Raw genomic sequence first — 18,843 nt, forward strand, 5'->3', positions numbered from 1 at the left:
GTTTACCTAGATGACTTGGCGGTGTTCTCAGAAACCTTCGACCAACACCTTGAACGCCTGCGGACCGTGTTGGACGCCCTGCGGTCGGCCGACTTGACACTTAAACCCGATAAATGCCACTTTGGCTACAAAGAGCTCAAGTATTTCGGCTATGTTGTGAGCGCCGCAGGCGTACGACCCGATCCCGAGAGAACTGCCGCCGTAGCCAAGTTTCCCCGTCCTACTACAAAGAAAACGCTCAAGCGCTTCTTAGGTTTGTGCGCCTACTACCGTCGTTTTGTCGCCGACTTCTGCAAGATCGCTGAGACCCTCACCCATTTACCAGTTTAACACGTGACGGTACACCGTTCGTCTGTACTGCCGAGCAACAGGCTGCTTTCACAGAGCGGCGCCAACGGCTGCACACTATCCCATGTGCTGACTCACTTCTTCGTTGTCCTCAAGGCGCCGCCCGGGGACACGTGGCGGCAATATTGAGCCTCCGAGAAGGCAAGGCTTGCAGCTTTGCTTCCATGTATTCTGAGGTTTGGATGATATGTGGTGAGTTTAGAATGAGGAATCCTCTAGGATTGCAAATGGCTCCGGGTAGTGTGTTCTTCAAACGACATAAGCGCCAGAGCTATAGTGGTACGATGGTGTGGGATTTGTAGCTACATCGAGCTTCGCTATATAACCAGTGCATGAGGGGAGCGTGATAGCGAACTAAATGAGTACGCCTGATGAGCGTTTCCTCTGTTTTTTGCATCTTGAAGCAATAGTGTTCACGTGCCGTCAGTGCTTTTTTTCCTGCCACGTCTTGTCATCCGCTATGCATTCTTACGTTCTGAATTTAGATATTTTATATGCGACAACTTGTCCAGGTCGAAATATTTAAGTGTCATTATTATCATTTTTTTTTTCATTTTTGCAGAACAATCAAATTTTGAGATATGACTACGTTGTGCTGCTCCTCTCTTTCTAGTTGGACTGACGTGCATACAAGGAGATGTTGGAGAAAAGCGCTTGAATCACTTGTTCGTTTTCTCCATTTGCCAAAGGCTCGTTGCGGAACTGGATGCAGTCGATTTTGCCGGCAGAGTGGACGTAACCTACGGTGAGATAGCAAATGCGTGATCGCGAAAATGCATATTATTGGCGTAATGGGTGGCTTTTATTGTTCCTGGCTGCATTGTTTCTCACTTAACTCCTGCAAGAAAGGAATAAAAGCTGGTCAGAAAAACGTCAGGAGAGGTACATGCATGAGCAAGGTAGTCTAGAAGGCAGAATTAAATCACTACACGCTCATCTGATTGATTTCCTTCAAAGATTATTTAGCAGTACTTTTTTTTTTATTAGCACTTGAACCAGCTTTGCACAGTGTGGTAAGTGCTAATTATTATAACTTTGTTCACGTTTTTCTTTCTTGTTTTTGATGAAAACGAACACGTAGGTGCATATTTTAGCGTTAGTATAGGCGTGTTTTCTGTTTGAATCATTTTAAGGCCATAGACGAGGTTCATAGTAGAATGATGTACCTGTGCTTAGTCGGTAGGTTTAGAATGAGGCTAGCAATAGAAGAATTTTGAAATAGCAGCTCTCAAAAAGAAGCGTTGGTCTGAAATTACAACTCTGGAAACCCTGTTTTAGTCTCTAATAGTGTAAGCAGAGGGGCTTCGTTGTACTTCGCTCATTTTTTGTTTTCTGGGAAGTTCTTTATGGGGCCCGACTGCGAATTTCCAATGTTTAGTAGCAGTCTTCAGTGGGAGAGGCTGCGGGATAAATTTAATTGGCTCGCCAAAAATAACTGTTGCGGGTATCGAAATGCTTTTAAAAATTCAAGCAACAAGCCCAGCTTTCAGGGACATGGCCGTTTACTTAGGCAAACTGCCACCACGGGCCGCTTCACCCTGAACTCCTTCTTTCTCTTTTCTTTTCCCCTTTCCTGCCTCGCATAGCCGCACGCAGGCAGACGGGAGAGCGCACAGCTGCGGGGTTGGGTTGGGCGGTTAACCATTGTTCGGATTACACACTGTAGGAGGAGGAAGGAGCAAGTAGGGCTTTGTGGGCGAAAAAAAACTATCAATGCGGCGTGAAGCCTTCGCTGCGCCTGAGGAACGCATGTTCAGTAGCAGGATATTGAGAAAGGCGCCCAGTTAGCAGAGAAAGAGGGGACGGAAAATGCAAGATGGCTGAAGGGCTTGTTGAGGCCGTTCGACAGGGGCGCTGTGTGGAGTGAAAACGCGTGGTTCTTTTTCACGAGTTGTAAGGTAGAGAAGAGATACATCCCAGCAGAAGAAGGACGCAGTGATACAGTGTGTCATGTCTCACCGGCGCCGTATCTTTTCGCTGCATTACAACTAGCCCAAAGGGCCACCTTAGTGAACTCCTGGATTTAGGCTCGTGATTAGAAGCCAAATTAATATGTATAAAAATAAAAAAAAATCAAGGACGCCGAATGCAGGGATGTCAGATGCTTGCCGAAGAATTTTTTGGGCGAACGCAATGGAAGCGTCCAAAAGGCAAATCTCAACAATCATTTGGGGAGTTAGTTGCAAGATGCCGTCTTGGTTGTGTAATTGGTGTCGCCTATCTTTGTGGCGGATCAGTGAACCAGCTCTTTTATCGGCGTAATGCCATGTACAGTTTTCAGGAACACGTCGAACTTATCTTCAGCACGACTATAGTTCAGCGCTATATTTCGCGAAAAGTAACGGTTATAAATTTTCTTTCTTCTTTTTCCGAGGACGGTTACTGACTGCAATGCTCTCCCTGAGAGAGTTATATCCGCTGTTGACTTTCTGAAGGCCTTTGATGATGTATTTTAGTTACTGTATAGATATATTCTTCAGTTTTATTTGTTGTGCATGCTTCTATTACTGACTTATTGCCCTTGTATGTTATATCTTTGTGCCCTTCCTGCTTGCACCCAAGGAAGAGGTCTGCAGTATTGGGTAAATAATTAAATAAATAAATAAATACAGGACTTCGTGTCCAGAACTTAGCGTATCTAACATCAACTGGTGAAACCACGAATAGCGGCGAACTCCAGGTATTTTTTTGTGTGTGTGACCGTAGTGAGACACTCCTGTGCAATCTGAGGAGACTGAACGTTCTCTTGGACACCGTCTCTCTCATCATGTACCCTCAGCGTTCATGAACTGAGCGGCCAACAATGGCTTTGCGGGACAGTGGTAGAAACACATTGTTTAAATTAAGGGGCTCAGATGGAGCAATTGCCGACAGACTACAGTAAGGATAATCCCGCATGTACATTGAAACCACCACCACTGCTCTCCCAACAAGCTGCACAGAGCATGAGTAGGATAGTTTCTTGGTTCTGTTACGTAGTTATCAAACAAATCCATGTACCATTGTTTGCGCTTGTTTGTTAAGTTATCCTAGCACGAAGAGTCGCCGCGGTGGCTAAGTGGTTATGGCGCTCGGCTGCTGGCCCGAAAGACGCGGGTTCGATTCCGGCCGCGGCGGTCGAATTTCGATGGAGGCGAAATTCTAGAGGCCCGTGTACTATGCGATGTCAGTGCACGTTCAAAAACCCCAGGTGGTCGAAATTTCCGGAGTCCTTCCCTACGGCGTCCCTCATAGCCTGACTCGCTTTGGGACGTTAAAACCCAATAATCCAAACCAGACTAGCCTGAAGCAAAAGAAAAAAACTAACCGTCCTCACCATGTTTTGTGTACTACAGCTCTTGTACATCGTAATCGGGCCGGACAGTTATTCAGAACACTGACTTCAGTGTTGCGACAATACAAGAAGCGCTGCAACGCCATGCGTCGGGTTCCGACTTTATATCCCTCTATGGTTGCCTGTCTCGGTATCCCACTGCATGCAGTTTGTACATTTGCAGCATAGTTTCAGAAGGGAATCTGTGGATAAAATTGGGACAAGCAGCAACGTAACCTCCCGAAAATGGACACAACGTTGCTATACAGAATACGCGGAGTGTAATACGCTTCTTACCTGCGCAAATGTAACATTTGCATCGCAGTCTCAGGCTGCAAACAATTATTTCGTTATAACCAGAAAAAAAAATTCAGGGGGCACTTTGTTGAACTAAAGTGCGGTGAGGCGAAAGCCTTTAGCGCGGTGTTGCTGCTTGAGTCACTGATGTGGGGTTAAGATGTTAATTAAGTACACAATTGCTTGTGAATCTTAAAGGCTGGAGACACTGCAGGGCATTTGGGAGGCATTCATATGATTCGACGCCCTTCTGCAAACACTCTCCAGCGTCCTAGACAAGCAGAACTACATATGCGTTGGCAGGAAGTAGCGTAGTCGTTAGCACGTTTGGTTGCGGAACGGAAGGATGGTAGAACTACTCTCTGAGTGTTTGCATGCTTGCATTCATACTATTATGCTCCTGCAAAAGTGATGAAACCGTTTGCTGTATTAGTTGCCGGCGGCGACACCATAACAATAAAGTAAAGACTTCGAACGGTGATTCCTTTTCAATGCACTGCTATCAGTGAGTGTTTGCGACCCGATTTTAGGATAGTGTCTCGCTTGTGAGAAGAATTCGTTCTTAACTCACTCTTGAAATCTTTTAACAAAAAAATAACTAAACAGATAGCCTCACTAGAGAGAATACATGGGTAAGCATTTACCCTACATCTCGTTATGAGAAGCTGAATTCGCGTTCCTGCTTGTATCATACTCTTTTCAAAATTTTTTGCGTGTATATTGAATTTTTTCTTTGTTTTGTGCCTTGTTATGAACGCTGCCAAGCTGCAGACGTGACGGACGTTCATTAATATCGTGTTGGCTGCAGCAAATAGCGCGTGCTTTTTTTTTTTAATGTATAGAGATTTTTCTTCTAAAAGCCGTAAAAGATGCATCGTCGTGGTCCGTGCAGGTGGATTGTGCGCCAAGGCGGACATTATGTCCGTTATAAAGTTCGTTTAACAGACTATTAATGAACTATAAATTGAAGGCTGTAAACATCGAAAGTTAACCAAGTGTTCAAAATTCTTTAATAGATACAAAGTCTTTAAAAGGATCCAATTCCCAAAGTCACTCGCGAAATGCGACGGTAGTAGCACATCTCCACTTTATGCCATGGGGATGAGTTTATCGCCGCAACAACTAAACAGCGATACTTAATCGTCGGACCGACCAGCTGCCTTCTCCTGTGCGCCGCGAGTGTTTTGGGAAGCAAAGCCGCTTCGATAGTGAGAATTACTCGCCCACATTCGACAGTACTAGTATAGGACTGACGCGCCTGACAGAGTTCCTGACAGAGACGCACCAAAATAAAAAAAAAGGATAACAGGGAGCACGGCAATAAAGTAGAAAAAAAAATGGCGTATAATAAATCGCGTCGGCAACCAGCTGAAGGAACATGGGCTGGGAATGAGGGGGACACATAGGTATTTGGCTTTTCCCGTAGCCGCCTCTGTCGCTTCGACTCAGGCGGCTGGAATGCGCGTTTTGCCATGGATGGGTAGCAGATGCTCGTCACGTGCAAAGCCAGTTTAGAAGAAAAACGACGATTCTGCTCATCGGGCCTTTACCCTTTGACGTCACGCTGCTTACCCCAGGGATAGGTCTCTCCACGCTGTAAAGAAAGTGACAATGCTTTGGTTTACACAACCGGTTTCGTCGGAAGGTAAAGCAAAATTCCAAAAAAAAAGGAATTCTTTCGCGATGTTTAGTTTCCGGGAGGCGTCTTGGGACAAAAGGGAAAGCACGTGAGCCTTGCACGTGATCCCGAATCCTTGACGCTGTTTTTAGGCTAGGTTGTTCGCTGGCGTACTATAAATACAGTACCATCGAGATGCTGAACACCATTCGTCCACACCCAGCAACTGCAGCCTTATCTTTCTGCCAGATGCAACTGATTTACCACTCCGTCGAGAGAGTCATCGCGAAAACGGCAAGTTTTTAACTTTTTTGTTTGAATATTGTAACATTAAAACCCTTTTTTATATTTGTAACGCACTGCTGGGTACATTTAGTCATTACCTGTGGTTTGATTTTGGTATGTGCAGCCATATACTTCATCAGAAAAATAAAGTGCATTTATTCCATCTGCAGCACTAAGTTTGAAACCTAAGTAATGGTCTTTCAGAGATTGTTAAAAAGGTACCCTGGAAAACTCGCTCCATTTAAAATAACGGCAACGCAAGAACAAAAAATAATTATGCATTGTATTCGATTATCTGCTTTAAGTGTGGATGATTCATCTATCACCGAACACACAGACTTGTTAAGGACAGTATGCATATGGTAGGGAAAAGAAAAACATTGAGGGTCACTTATATTTACTCCGCTCACGCATCCTTTAGTCTAATAGTTGTGACTGTTTTCACCCGGTTTAGGAACGAGGTGCAAACTGCATTCCCATATTCAAATGCACTTGCTCCACTTTGCACCGGACTAGTCCCGAGCAAGACAACATCGTATCATTCACAAAAATCTACAAGTTCATGTACATATCGTTTTCTGTAATGTTGTTATAAAAATGTTTGTTGCGCTTCTGTTATGGGTGACAACATTTTCGCGTATTATTGCGTGCTGGCTAATAGTTCTTCAATTTAGTATTTGATATTAGTAAGTCGCACCGACCTTAGTATACCGAATTTAGTATTATACCCCTGCTACACGGGCGCTTCGAATGCCTTCCAACCTAATGTCATTCGACTCGACTGCCGAACTTACGCTGCTACATGAAGTTTCTCAACGGCATTCGGTTCGGATGACATTCGAGTCGACGGAGCTCGGCGGAGACATTCCATTTTGGAATGCCGTCGAAACGCGAACGCAGCCCGAACCGACCAATAGGCGTTGCCGCCGCCATCGCTTCGCCCCGCCCACAGCCGCGCGAGTGCTTTCGGCTCTGTGGCTGCTCATTTTGATACCTGCTGCTCGCTTTTTCCTGCTCTTTGCTTAGCAAATAGCTCGTGTTCTGTCTACGTAAGTGCTTGAAGATAACAGTGCACCAAAGAACATTTACCGCGTGAGCATGAAATTTCTCCAGCAGTGTGCCGATGAGGACGTCTGCGCGCATATACTATTGTTTACATCGCTGCTTACGAACAGCTAGTGCTCGTTTGCATGACTTAAAACGCATTCTGGGCTTTAGTTCTATTAAATAATCTCATCATTTTTGTGCTGGTTGTACCCGTGCCTTGTTAAGGCAATGCGACAATCTGTGGGAGCAAGCGCCGATACGATCGCTCGCCTGAGAAACACTTGACAGCTGGGCTACTGACACCGTGTACGATCGGCGCTTGTCGCTAATTGTCCCGACTTCGTCCGACGAGATCAGTAGTTCATTTTAAACTGCTTTATTCAGAAGTATGATTGGGGACCGTTCGCGGTAATTGAAAAGGCATAACTTGTTATCCACAAAATAGCAACGGCGACGACTGCTGCTGGTCGTAAAGCAGTGCTCGGCGATTTGGGTCACACCGGCGCTTCCTGTTCATCGTATGCGCGCCCTGCGATGTGAGCAATAGTTGATTTGAGGTCACTGTTGTCAAAACTACACTCGTCGATTATTTGCGTTCGCTCAAACTTGTGAATTTGCTCTTCACAACCGCCGATTTCGAAGACGTAACCCTGCGGATTCGCTAGGCCTAGTCGTCGCGGAAGGGAAGGGAGTCGCCGTCGATTAAAATTAATTTGGCAAGCGCTTATAGCTGGTGAGTGTTCGAGTGTGCACATGTGAAATATACCTGTTCCTTTCGCTTATTAACAATATGGATAAGGTAGAAGGGCGAATATATTCACACCGTCGCCTCATCAGCGTGTTTTCGCTCAGCCGCCGGCCTGCCGAGGACACGAAGGCTGACAGTCCGCCGGTCGGATTCGTCGGTGTCGTTGGCCTCAAAAACTTGTCCCACTACAGTCATATATGCTGCTGTTGACCGTGATAGTGTCGTTGTCGTACTAGTGTGACCACCGCTGCCGTCGTCATCGTACACTGAAAACGAGCTGAGGAAATTTGAAATGCGTTTGGAAAGTGTCGTGTAGCGCCGCGGAAGTCCGTCGAGTCCGAATGCCATTCCAAGTTGCGAATGTCATTCGACTCAGGTGTCATTCGAACGTACCCGTCTAGCACAAGTATTAGCCTTTCTCGCTATTGCCAAGGACGATTTCTATTAGCGTTTGACTTTATGACGCTCTGCCGCCTTCGTATTAGCAGCAGCATTTTTTTTGTTTCATGGAGATAACATGCCAATTTTCCTCGTAATAAGGTGCACGTGCGCTTGCGGATCTTATAAACCTAATAAGTACAACAACAAATAAAATCCTGAGACTCAGTTTGAGTTTCCCTACTTTTGGTTGCATCCCCCCCCCCCTCCCGCTATCTTCAGATAAATGAAATCGTTTCCTAAAGTATTGACAAAATTTCTCCATTTGTCTTTCATTTAGAGCAAAGGATACCTGATCCATTGGAAAGGGTACTCCAAATGGCATTGTACCCTGGAGCCTAAGAGGAATCTCAACGATGCTTGTCTGCGCGAGTTCACATCCCCAAGGAGACCATCGAATCGACGCCTCCAGTCTGCCTCTGAAGAGATCGTGCACGAAATTCAAAAAAAGCTGTCCAACTGCCGTAGATCAAGCGGTCTCCTGAAGGTGAAACTTGACCAGGACATTTATCGATGGGCTTTTCACGGGAAAGGCCAACCATTAGAAAAAAAAATGGCTACTCTGTGAGGAAGAAGACTTCTCCAGGCTCCAACTTCCGTCTGCATGGTTGATGCGGGAAACAAAACTTGGGAACACGGTGGCGATTGAGTTTCCAATCAGAATTAAGGGTGGGGTAACACTTCAGAAGTCCTGCAAGAGGTTTCCTTGCAGATTTCCTCGTGAGACCTTGCAGGTTTTTATCGTGACAAAGATCATTGCTGGGGCATCGTAATACAGCGATAAGTGTTTATTCCCTTGGAGTTGTACTTTTGTTTTTTTTTTTGTTTTCGCGTTATTTTGGCTTGTTTTGTACAACGTGTCACCTGTTTAGCTCACTGAGTGTTACTGTCTCTATTCCACTGCTATGACTTCTTGTTCGTCAAATTTTCTAGTTTTTATTTAGTTTCTTGTTTATAGCTCCACGAAATGGCCACGCCAGATAACCATATAATCTTGTCTGCTACATTTGACAGTTGCAGTGTCACATTCACGCTGACCAATGAGACAGCTATAAAGACAAGACACGAGAAGGACCTTCTTCGAAAGACATACTTTGAAACTGTGCAATCATTTTGCCCCCGAATGTAAGGCTTCCCATTATGGGTAAATATTTTGAAGACTGGTTTACGTCACTGTGCAATATTGCGGATAGGCGCTACAGGAATTTGACAGGGCGTGCGAAAGCGTCCTTTTTAAAAAATAAAAGGTTCATAAAGATTCACTTCGAGTCTCAATCTAGCCCACCTGAAACGAATACCGGAGAATCTATAGAGAACACCATAACTTCAGCTCTGCAAAAAGAACCCGAAAGAGCAGGAACAGTTTCAGAAAAGGCCATAAATGAGCTCAGAGACACCATCTCTGCGTATAAGGCTAAGCTTCTTAACCTAGAGCAGGAGAATGAAAAGCTGAAATCCGAAAAACTACAATGCTACTGAACAAAGGAATAATGGTCGGCGAGGGGCGCAACAAAACAGACCGAAGGAAGCCTAATGCCACTGGATATTCCATCGCGCAAGCACTTGACGCTGTACTGGAGAGCTACGGCTTATATGTATGCCAGCTTCTCGTGACTGACTTAAAAGGCCTGCTGCTTAAAGTAACATTCAGGGAAAATGGAGAAATTATTTGTAATTGCGGTGTAAAAAGAGGTTTCTGCAGCAATGGTCAAGTTAAGTATAATGCCCTTTCTTCTCCAAACAAACAAAGCTTGCGAGAAGTTGCAGCTCTCTTGGACGTACATTTCGTCAGTAACGTTTTCTGGGAGCACCTCTCCGCGAGCGTCCCTAATCTGCCTACCATAAGGCTAATAAATTCTTACAGAGAGCACCTAGATAGCAGGATAACTGTCTTCAAGACACCAGGTACCTCACCTGGCGCTCAGGTTTCATTTGAGGAAGACTTGGCGTTAGCTGCGCAAGAGCTAGCTAAAGATGTAGACATAAGTGTGACAGAGATCTCAACCGAGGCACTCCTTGTAAAAATAGAGGGTGATTGCTGCGTTGTGAGTAGACGCACGACCTGGACAACATTATCATTCGTCATCATTTGCAAAACGCGGCAGCTACACATAACCTTCATCGCCTTCTCGGTGTGGCGGAGATCTCGGAGGGTTATTTTGAAATAAGAGAGGCTTTTCGGGGATTTGATAAAAGAAATTAATGTTGTCGCACGAAGGGGTAGCATATCTGTAGGGGACCACGAGATTCCGATTCGCATCTCTCTAGGGTCAGATTTGAAATTTTTGCTTGTTGTTCAGGGTCTGCAGTCTGCTTCATCACACTATCCTTGTCCATTTTGTCGAGCAAACCCACAGACAAGGTGCTCAGTTCTGACAAGTAACAGGAGCTTTAATGAGCCTCTTTTGATCCGCGCTCTTGAGAACATGAAAGCTGATTGCTGCGCAGAGGCGAACGGGATGAAAAACGTGCCATTTTTTAACTTCGACTCTGATTTAATAATTCCTGATGTATTGCACATGAAGTTAAGAATAGCTAACCGCCTTGTAGATGGATTGCTTTCAGAAGCAGAAGACAGAGATTACCGTGAAAAAGTCCGCAACCCACGTTGTATGACCATACATGTTCAGGACATCGTTGACGCCATAAATAACTGTGGGATTAAATTTCACGTCTGGGAAGCCAATGAAAGAAACAAGGGAAAAACATTCACGTCGGTATCGGGGGGCGATTGTGAGCACCTGCTGAAGGCTTTGCCTGAAAAAACTGGCCGGGAAATTGCACCCTCAAACAGAGGAAAAAACTTTGCTCCTTTGGAAGCTTATGCGGAAAATTTTGTACCACCTGGAAAATGATGTTGAAGGTCGCAGCATAGAAAGTGAAACCTCAGAATTCTTTCACACATTCTTAGAATTAGGAGCCCGCGGTTGCAAAGGCTATGGTGGCGATAGAGTTACGCCGTACATTCATATTCTCGCGCACCACGCTTCCACAAAGCACGAAAGGTTCATGTGCCTTGGTTGGTTTTCAAGCCAAGGGTTAGAGAAAAAAAAACAACGTGCTAAAGCATCTACATCATGGGAAGTCTAACAAGTGGAATGCAGCCGCTGACGCTTTCAAGCTAGCGAAAAGGCTTGAAGTGAATGAGAATATCAGACTAAGCCGTGCATATAAAAAGCGGGACCAAGAGTATTGGTTTGAGGGACTTATTCAAGAGACACGGGCGAAGAGGCTACGCTGTGCAGAAGAAAAAGTGAGCGAAGGAAATTGTCTACAAAATAATAATAATTGGTTTTTTGGGGAAAGGAAATGGCGCAGTATCTGTCTCGTATATCTTTGGACACCTGAACCGCGCCGTAAGGGAAGGGATAAAGGAGGGAGTGAAAGAAGAAAGGAAGAATAGGTGCCGTAGTGGAGGGCTCCGGAATAATTTCGACCACCTGGGATCTTTAACGTGCACTGACATCGCACAGCACACGGGCGCCTTAGCGTTTTTCCTCCATAAATGTGGACGACATGGATGCAGGAGAATTGCGCACGGAGCTTCGGGCTATGCGAATGTGGACGAAAATCAAATCAATAGAAAAACTTCGCAACCTTGTAAGGAAAGAAAGAGAAAAGCAATGATTGTAGCCATAGGAGGAGATAACAGTTATGTGGTGAGATGTGCCTTTTAGTTTTGCGTGTTTCCTCCTATATTTACAGTGCTGTGTTGTACCTCTACTTTAGAAAGTGCATCACTGCTTGAAGATGAAGATTACTGTTCCTGATTCCTTATGTAACCTGCCCCTAAAGGAGTGTTCGGTGTGTACTAAAAATAGTGTATTTGTATTATGTGACTGTTTACCTGCCATATATGCCCTGAGCAATTTTTTGGTGCAATATAAGTGTGATATGGGGGTTTTGTAGGTATTGCCGTTGTCACTTTTAAAATGATCTTTTGGCTTGTCTTTTGCGTAAGAAAATTCTTTTATGTAAACAAACCATGGATAACCGATTTATAACGCAATCAGTACAGCTAGAAAAAGTACTTGTGGGGGGGGGGGGTGCTTTGAAAATGAACATGCACACACGCCTTTAAGTTCTGCGGGGCAGCAGGAAAAAATTTTTCAGCGAATTTAAGAAAACAGATTGGGCGTATCGGCCGTAGATCATATGATACTGGCATCAAGTGCACAATGCGCACAAACAGGCTCGAGAAAAGTGACGACAGCAGTACTACGCACATTCATCATTTATGTTCATTTGTATGTCCTTCTTTGCTGACTCATTTTGTTTGGCAACCGATTAAAAGTTTGCCTTGCTCTTTGTTCTTTTCGCAAAGTATTGATTCTTTTGTATACCATGTTGCTGTGAAGTGTGTTTAGTTATATTCATATTCGTTACGTTTGGATTGCATCGTTCTGGTTGTACATGTAACATGAACACAAGGTAATGACGCTATGTGATTCTGACTGTACACATTTTGTTTCCAAATGTTGTATAAAAAGTGGATAATAAAATATTTTATGTCGGCACTATAGCCCTTGTCCTTGCCTTTTTTGCGGGGAAGTTATAGCCCCTTCCGCACCAGCTATCAGATAGTGCGACAAGTGTAAGTTTATTGACAGCGACGCCATGAAAATAGACCTATTACATTTGCTCGATTTCCTCCCCAAAGATGCAAAGGAGAAAAGAAATATAACCTCCAGTGCTTCGAATATTACTGTAAACGTAACAGATCACTTCCCATGAGTGTTATCGTTACGAAGGCTTCCCCTTCATTCATAGTAATTGGCTGACATTGTGCTTTCCGCTACGTGCTATAATGACATCCCCGCCTGCTATAATGACATCCCCGCCTATTTGATATTCTCATTAACTTTGTAACATAGAATGCAATTCGTGACTTAATTTATTGGTATACATTTCTTTTTAGCGTCTGGTTATTTTTGTTGCGCTCTACCTCTCTATTACAATTGTATTTGGTTTGATTTACCAAACGCTGCTGCTTCCAAAGTAAGCGATAGTATTGTTCAGTGCAGTATAATTAGTTTTTCACGTGACCACAGAAATCAAAGCTGCTGCAGGCCGAGTAACCTGGGAACTGGGAAAAGCTACAATGAAATAATACAAATTCGTTCCATTACGGGCTATGAGGGACAGCGCACTGGAGCGCTTCGAACTAATCGACCCCCCGGGGGTAAACAGCCGGAGCGTTGTTGCATTTCGCGTACGCTGAAATGTGGGCATAGCGGCTGGGTCCTGAGCCGGCCTTACATCACCCGGCACCCTGTGCAAGACTTTTCCACCCCCCCCACCCGCCTCTCTCTCTCTCTTTGAATGTACTTGTGGGGGTGTTTCTCTTGATTTTTATTGGCCGTCCTAACGGGGGGCACTTCTAGTTCTCATTCTTTTAACAGTCTCAATGTAGTATTTGTACTGGCGTGGGCAGGACACTTAGTTGTTTTTTTATTTTTCTCCCCCCTCTAATTTATACTCCCTGACATCCTTTGATCTTGCTATTGGCGGTCAATTTTTTACACGTTTTCAGCATTTTGAAGAAGATGAATCTTAAAAGCAAGCTGCTTGCGATAACGCAACTCATCTATTATACTGGTGAAATAGAAAAATTTATTGCTTAAAATGATTACAGCCCAGCCTCAAAGGACAGATGCAAACGTTCTTCAAAGGAGGCTCTCAAGACAGTCGCTTCAGACGATTGATATGACATCGCGACTAACCCTGTTAATCCGTGGTTAACCCTCTTGCACCTGGCGGCCCCTTGCGATGTCGCACTGGGAGGTGCGGGAGAATTAACTGCGATATCATGACAATCGGTCGACGAAGCCGCGTAGCAGCGACTGGCAGCGTAGCGGCTGGCAGCGTCCCAAATTGCAACAGCCACCATATTTACCGTTTATATATACCGTTATGAACTGCTTCCTTGATGACGTCCATGTAAAAGCGCTTTTTCGCAGCACAGAAGTGGACACAATCAAATTCACCAATTTGTTTGCAAAAATGGAAAAAAGTTGCCGGTATCTTGCGGTATCTTTAAAATCGAGGTTTCGTACCTCAAAAGCGAAGCCTCATTTTTTCAGTTGTGTTACACAGGATGGATCCCGGCAATACATCATGCATGCATATTACAGAAGTCAGAATGAAAGAACAAAAAAAAAAGTCGCCAATAGCTGCAGCAGTAAAAGTATGAATAGGGATCATGCGTGAAATTTTTCATTCATACAATAATACTAATATGTTTTCTATAGAAACGAGCACATTTATTAAAATTAGTTGACCAAAACAAAAGGTTCTGAACCCAGGTTAGAACTCGAGTCACCATATTCGGACAACGCTAGAGTCACTAATTTGAAAGCATTACAGGCGAACGTGACAGTAACAACCTGAACGTCTATCTAGACGCTATTTGCTTCTAGACTCCAAATTCTGTGTTCTGCCCGACAACAGCTAAACAGCTTCAGAATGTTTCTGAGTAAAGCTATATCAAATTTTCTTAAATAAGTATTAAAAGAATAAACTTAAACATTTATATCCGCGAATACTTTTTGATGTCGGCCGTTTGAATGACGCTACGCACTTTAAAAGTAACAAGAATAGCTAAAATTCAGGCGAGCTAGCTCTCATACCCTAATATATCATGATCACACGCCCCAATAAACTTTGTAGATAATAGCAAAGGGCTGAAAATTTGCAAAGTTGCTCCACGACAAGCATATATGAACAGCCGCGAATACTTTATGTAGCTGCGTTAATGCATGGTCATCGTAACAACCTTCTTTATTTAAAGCTCCGGTCGAGACACTGGGTTCGAGCTCTGACATGTGTTCTTGTCTGCAAGGCAAAAGTCACCCGATAAAAAGGTAAGCGTCGAAATGGACGCAACTTCAGCAGTCCGAACCATTTCTGCAGCGTAGCTCGCTACCGGGCGCCATCTTTCATATTTTTATAATAATAATTGGTTTTTTTGGGAAAGGAAATGGCGCATTATCGGTCTCATATATCTTTGGACACCTGAACCGCGCCGTAAGGGAAGGGATAAGAGAGAGAATGAAAGAAGAAAGGAAGAATAGGTGCCGTAGTGGAGGGTTCCGGAATAATTTCGACCACCTGGGGATCTTTAACGTGCACTGACATCGCACAGCACACGGGCGCCTTAGCGTTTTTCCTCCATAAAAACGCAGCCGCCGCGGTTGGGTTCGAACCCGGAAACTCCGGATCAGTAGTCGAGCGCCCTAACCACTGAGCCACCGCAACGGGTCATATTTTAGGCAATATCAGGTTTCAATTAAAAGGCCTCAGGAAGCTTCTTGATCAAAGCTATGCCAGATCGTTGCACACCATTTTAAACACCATATATTTGGGTACCTAAAACCGGGAAGTATTTTCGATATCTATCCGTGTTACGGTGCTATACAGTTTCAAAGTCAGGAAAAATGCACAGGACACAGGACTGAAACTTCGGCACATCCTCAGCTAAGTGTATATTACACAAAACCCCGAAGCACTTTTTGTAGGTGCTTTTGTTCACGTTTTACGATCTTTTTTTTGTACTCCTTGCCATTCAGTTACGCTCCCTATCGCCGCCAGTGCTGGTAGATGGCGCAAGTAGTAGATGTCCCAGAAAGCTGGGCATGCATCACGGTGTGCAATATCACGACATCAAAATTTACGCATTATGGCCAGGTATCGGTACCGACCGAGAGAGAAGACGCATGCAGATGCAGAGGTACTCGGAGTGTTTCAGAGCGTGACCTGTTGGCGTCATGGTACCAGGAATCTGACCAGTATTAGTAGTAGTCGCAGAAGCTAATGAGGTAACTATTACCATTCAGAGTCGGCGAAGACGTAACCAGCCCGTGCACATAGCCGGTGCCTTCTGCCTCACGCTCACTTTGCGCTCTTACAAGTCTGGGCCAAGTTCATTTGAATGTCACTGAAGATTGTACCATGAAGCGGTTTCATTACGTGGCAGATGCGTACCAGCGTGGCAGCAACCGCAGCAGTTCTCACTAAGTCGCCAGTTACGGCATGGCATATTAGTCGCATTACAGGAGGGTGAGTGGACGCACACGACTTATAGTTCCGTTCCCAGGACGCAACACGTACGCGAGGGCAATAAATGAAAACATGCTACGGATCGAATACGAGACAAAGGCCTTAGGCGCGCCGCACGCAGAGGTGCCGATCAACAAGAGGGAGAAAATTCTCTACTCCGAAATTTCTAAAAGCTCAATGTGGGCTATCCATCGCGTTAACATCCAGTTTACCAGCATGTAGCCGCCATTTTATTTCTGAATGTGTGCACTAGTGTCTTGCAAGATAAGCGATGTAGTGGAAACAACTAGACCTGCACTTGATAATCGTTACGATCGTATGAATGGCGCTCAAAGCAGTGCTGCGTTTCATAATCAGTGTGACCTGATAGATAAATAGCCTAAAATACCGAAAACACTGCTCGCAATTGGAAAAGTTGCTGCTTATTCAAGACGTATCACGACAAACAAAAATGAGCAGGCGGTTGCCAAGATTTGTCCTGCAGGAGTTTCGAAAGAAGTTGCAAACCATTCTCCATTTCTGCTGCCACGCGAAAAATACACTTCCGAGAGGCCTAGATTGAGCGGAGCTCGATCAAGTAAAGGCCAATATCACTAATCAATTCAGTTTGCAGCTACACCGGAAACGGGGCTGTCATTGCGGGGACGATAAAAAATGGCACTGGAGAGCAATGTCAATTCCAATCGCGCACATCGGCTCCTATACACGGAATAGAGTCATAGTGCGCGTGCTTCGAACTGCTGTATTCATGCTAGCACTATTTTTTTTTTAATAGCATGCAATTCGCAAATCTCCGTTTTTTCTATTTTCCGCTATATTACTGTGCTCAGGATGACCCAAGTGCGCTAGCTACTAAGGCAGTAAATACTCATTAGCATCTACCGAAGTGGAAATTTTGGTGAAAGCTATCAAGCTTTGACTAAAACATCCTAGTTGAAAAAAAATAATTCTGGTACGGATTCTGGTACAGGGCGAACCAGGAACGCAAGCAGATGATATCGGTTTGTCTTGTGAAGGTTTAACGTCCCAAAGCAATTCAGGCTATGAGAGACGCCGCAGCGAAGGGCTCCGGAAGTTTCGACCACCTGGGGTTCTCTAACGTGCGCTGACATCGCACAGTACACGGTCCTCTAGAATTTCGCCCCCATCGAGATTCGTCCCCCGCGGCCGGGATCGAACCCGCGTCTTTCGAGCTAGCAGCCGAGTGCCGTAACCACTCAGCCACCGCGGCGGCTCGCAGCAACAGATGATGCCGCGAAAGCGAATCGATCCTTATCTGGAAATGGGAAAGGTACTCGTGCAGTGAGCAAATACTCTAGCGTGGTGTAGATTTGTAATAAGCAACTAATTACTCTTTAACATGTACCCAAGCGCACTCATACGGCTGCAGAAGAAAACTGTACAGCATATTTGAACAAAAATGCGTACTGGTCCTCGCTTCGAAACCGGGAACATCACCTGCGCGAGACACTCGTTTTGCCAACTGGGCTAAACAGGAAGACTAGCAGATGGTAGGGCTAGAGCGAATTTATCAACTCGAAGTTAGACGAACCACCCGATTGGAGTAAAGAAATTCGAAGGAAGTAATTATTCATAGTTTCATAGCAGCAGCGGCAAAGAAATGATCAGCACTTAAAAGCACTTTTCTAGGCGCGCAGAAACTTTTGGGTTGCGCAGTCACTATGACCTTCTCCCGATATCAGCATAGGACTCGTCAACACCAATGGCAGTGGCTTTCTGTTCTGTTCTGGAAACAGTGCGGCAGTTCTTCTCTAGTGCCCACATTACTTCGCACAATTTAAAAGTCCTGGAATCAAAATGTGCTCATCATAGCAGGAGGGGCAGCGAGGCGACCAGCATCTAGGAGCATCGCTCTGCGCATAAATGATCCTCTGGCTTAGCCAGTGGCGATCACCCGTCATAATATTAGTTTGGAGTAGTGAACCCGAAAAAGGAGGTAGGGGTAACGATGTGTTAACTGGCCAGCGTTTACATAATACCGCAGTATTTGAAACAAAGACGGGCGAAAACCTTCTGCTCTCCCCTCAGCCTCCTTCCATAGATTCTGTACCGGATAGACAAAAATCGGCTTGTAGCAATGAGGGATTCTGCATCGCGATGCTCAACGGGTGTAACTGTCTAAGCCTGGACCGCGTGAAGTTTGAAGGAACAATGATCTAAACAATGACCGCGAGCACAGGGCCGAATATGCAGGTGAGTTTTCAGGCTTCAAAAAGACCATCTGAGACTTAAAATTGTCAGTCGCCTATGAGACATTTAGCAGAGCGCTCGCCAGTGAAGTGCCAAAATCAGTCCACCATTCGAGACTTCCCTGCTGCGAATTTCAATCAGCTTTCACTCACTGAAGCCATAATTAAGGCTGCAAGCTTTCTTGAAATAATTTTTAATCTATCGAGGACCTAGAAAGTATACTTTGTGAGCAAGTTTATCTTTCTATGGTATTGTTATCAAATGCTCTGTTACGAGTTATTTTTATGTCAAGGACCATCTGACTACAGCTAACAAAAGACTGTTACGCAAAGCTGTGTAACTGAAGAAAGACAAAAACTGAGTCTCTTGAGAGACAACTTCATTAGTATGGGAAACGATGAGAGTCAATATCGCACATTGTCTGGCTAACGAGTCTTACCTATCCAAAACTGTGTACACCGTTATCCCAATAAGATTCAC

The 18,843-nt window shown here is 44.8% G+C and overlaps 1 long non-coding RNA gene across 1 annotated transcript in view; it reads left to right on the forward strand.

Annotated features, from left to right (window-relative positions):
• The first annotated feature begins 967 nt into the window (after window positions 1–967).
• LOC144106681 (uncharacterized) overlaps window positions 968–18,843 on the forward strand; it is an 89,303-nt gene continuing 71,427 nt past the window's right edge. Inside the window, exon 1 of the long non-coding RNA XR_013309092.1 lies at window positions 968–1,093. This is a non-coding gene — a long non-coding RNA (uncharacterized LOC144106681). The remainder of the gene's footprint in view (window positions 1,094–18,843) is intronic.

This window comes from Amblyomma americanum, chromosome 10, assembly GCF_052857255.1.
Source record: "Amblyomma americanum isolate KBUSLIRL-KWMA chromosome 10, ASM5285725v1, whole genome shotgun sequence".
Taxonomy (NCBI): Eukaryota; Metazoa; Arthropoda; class Arachnida; order Ixodida; family Ixodidae; genus Amblyomma; species Amblyomma americanum.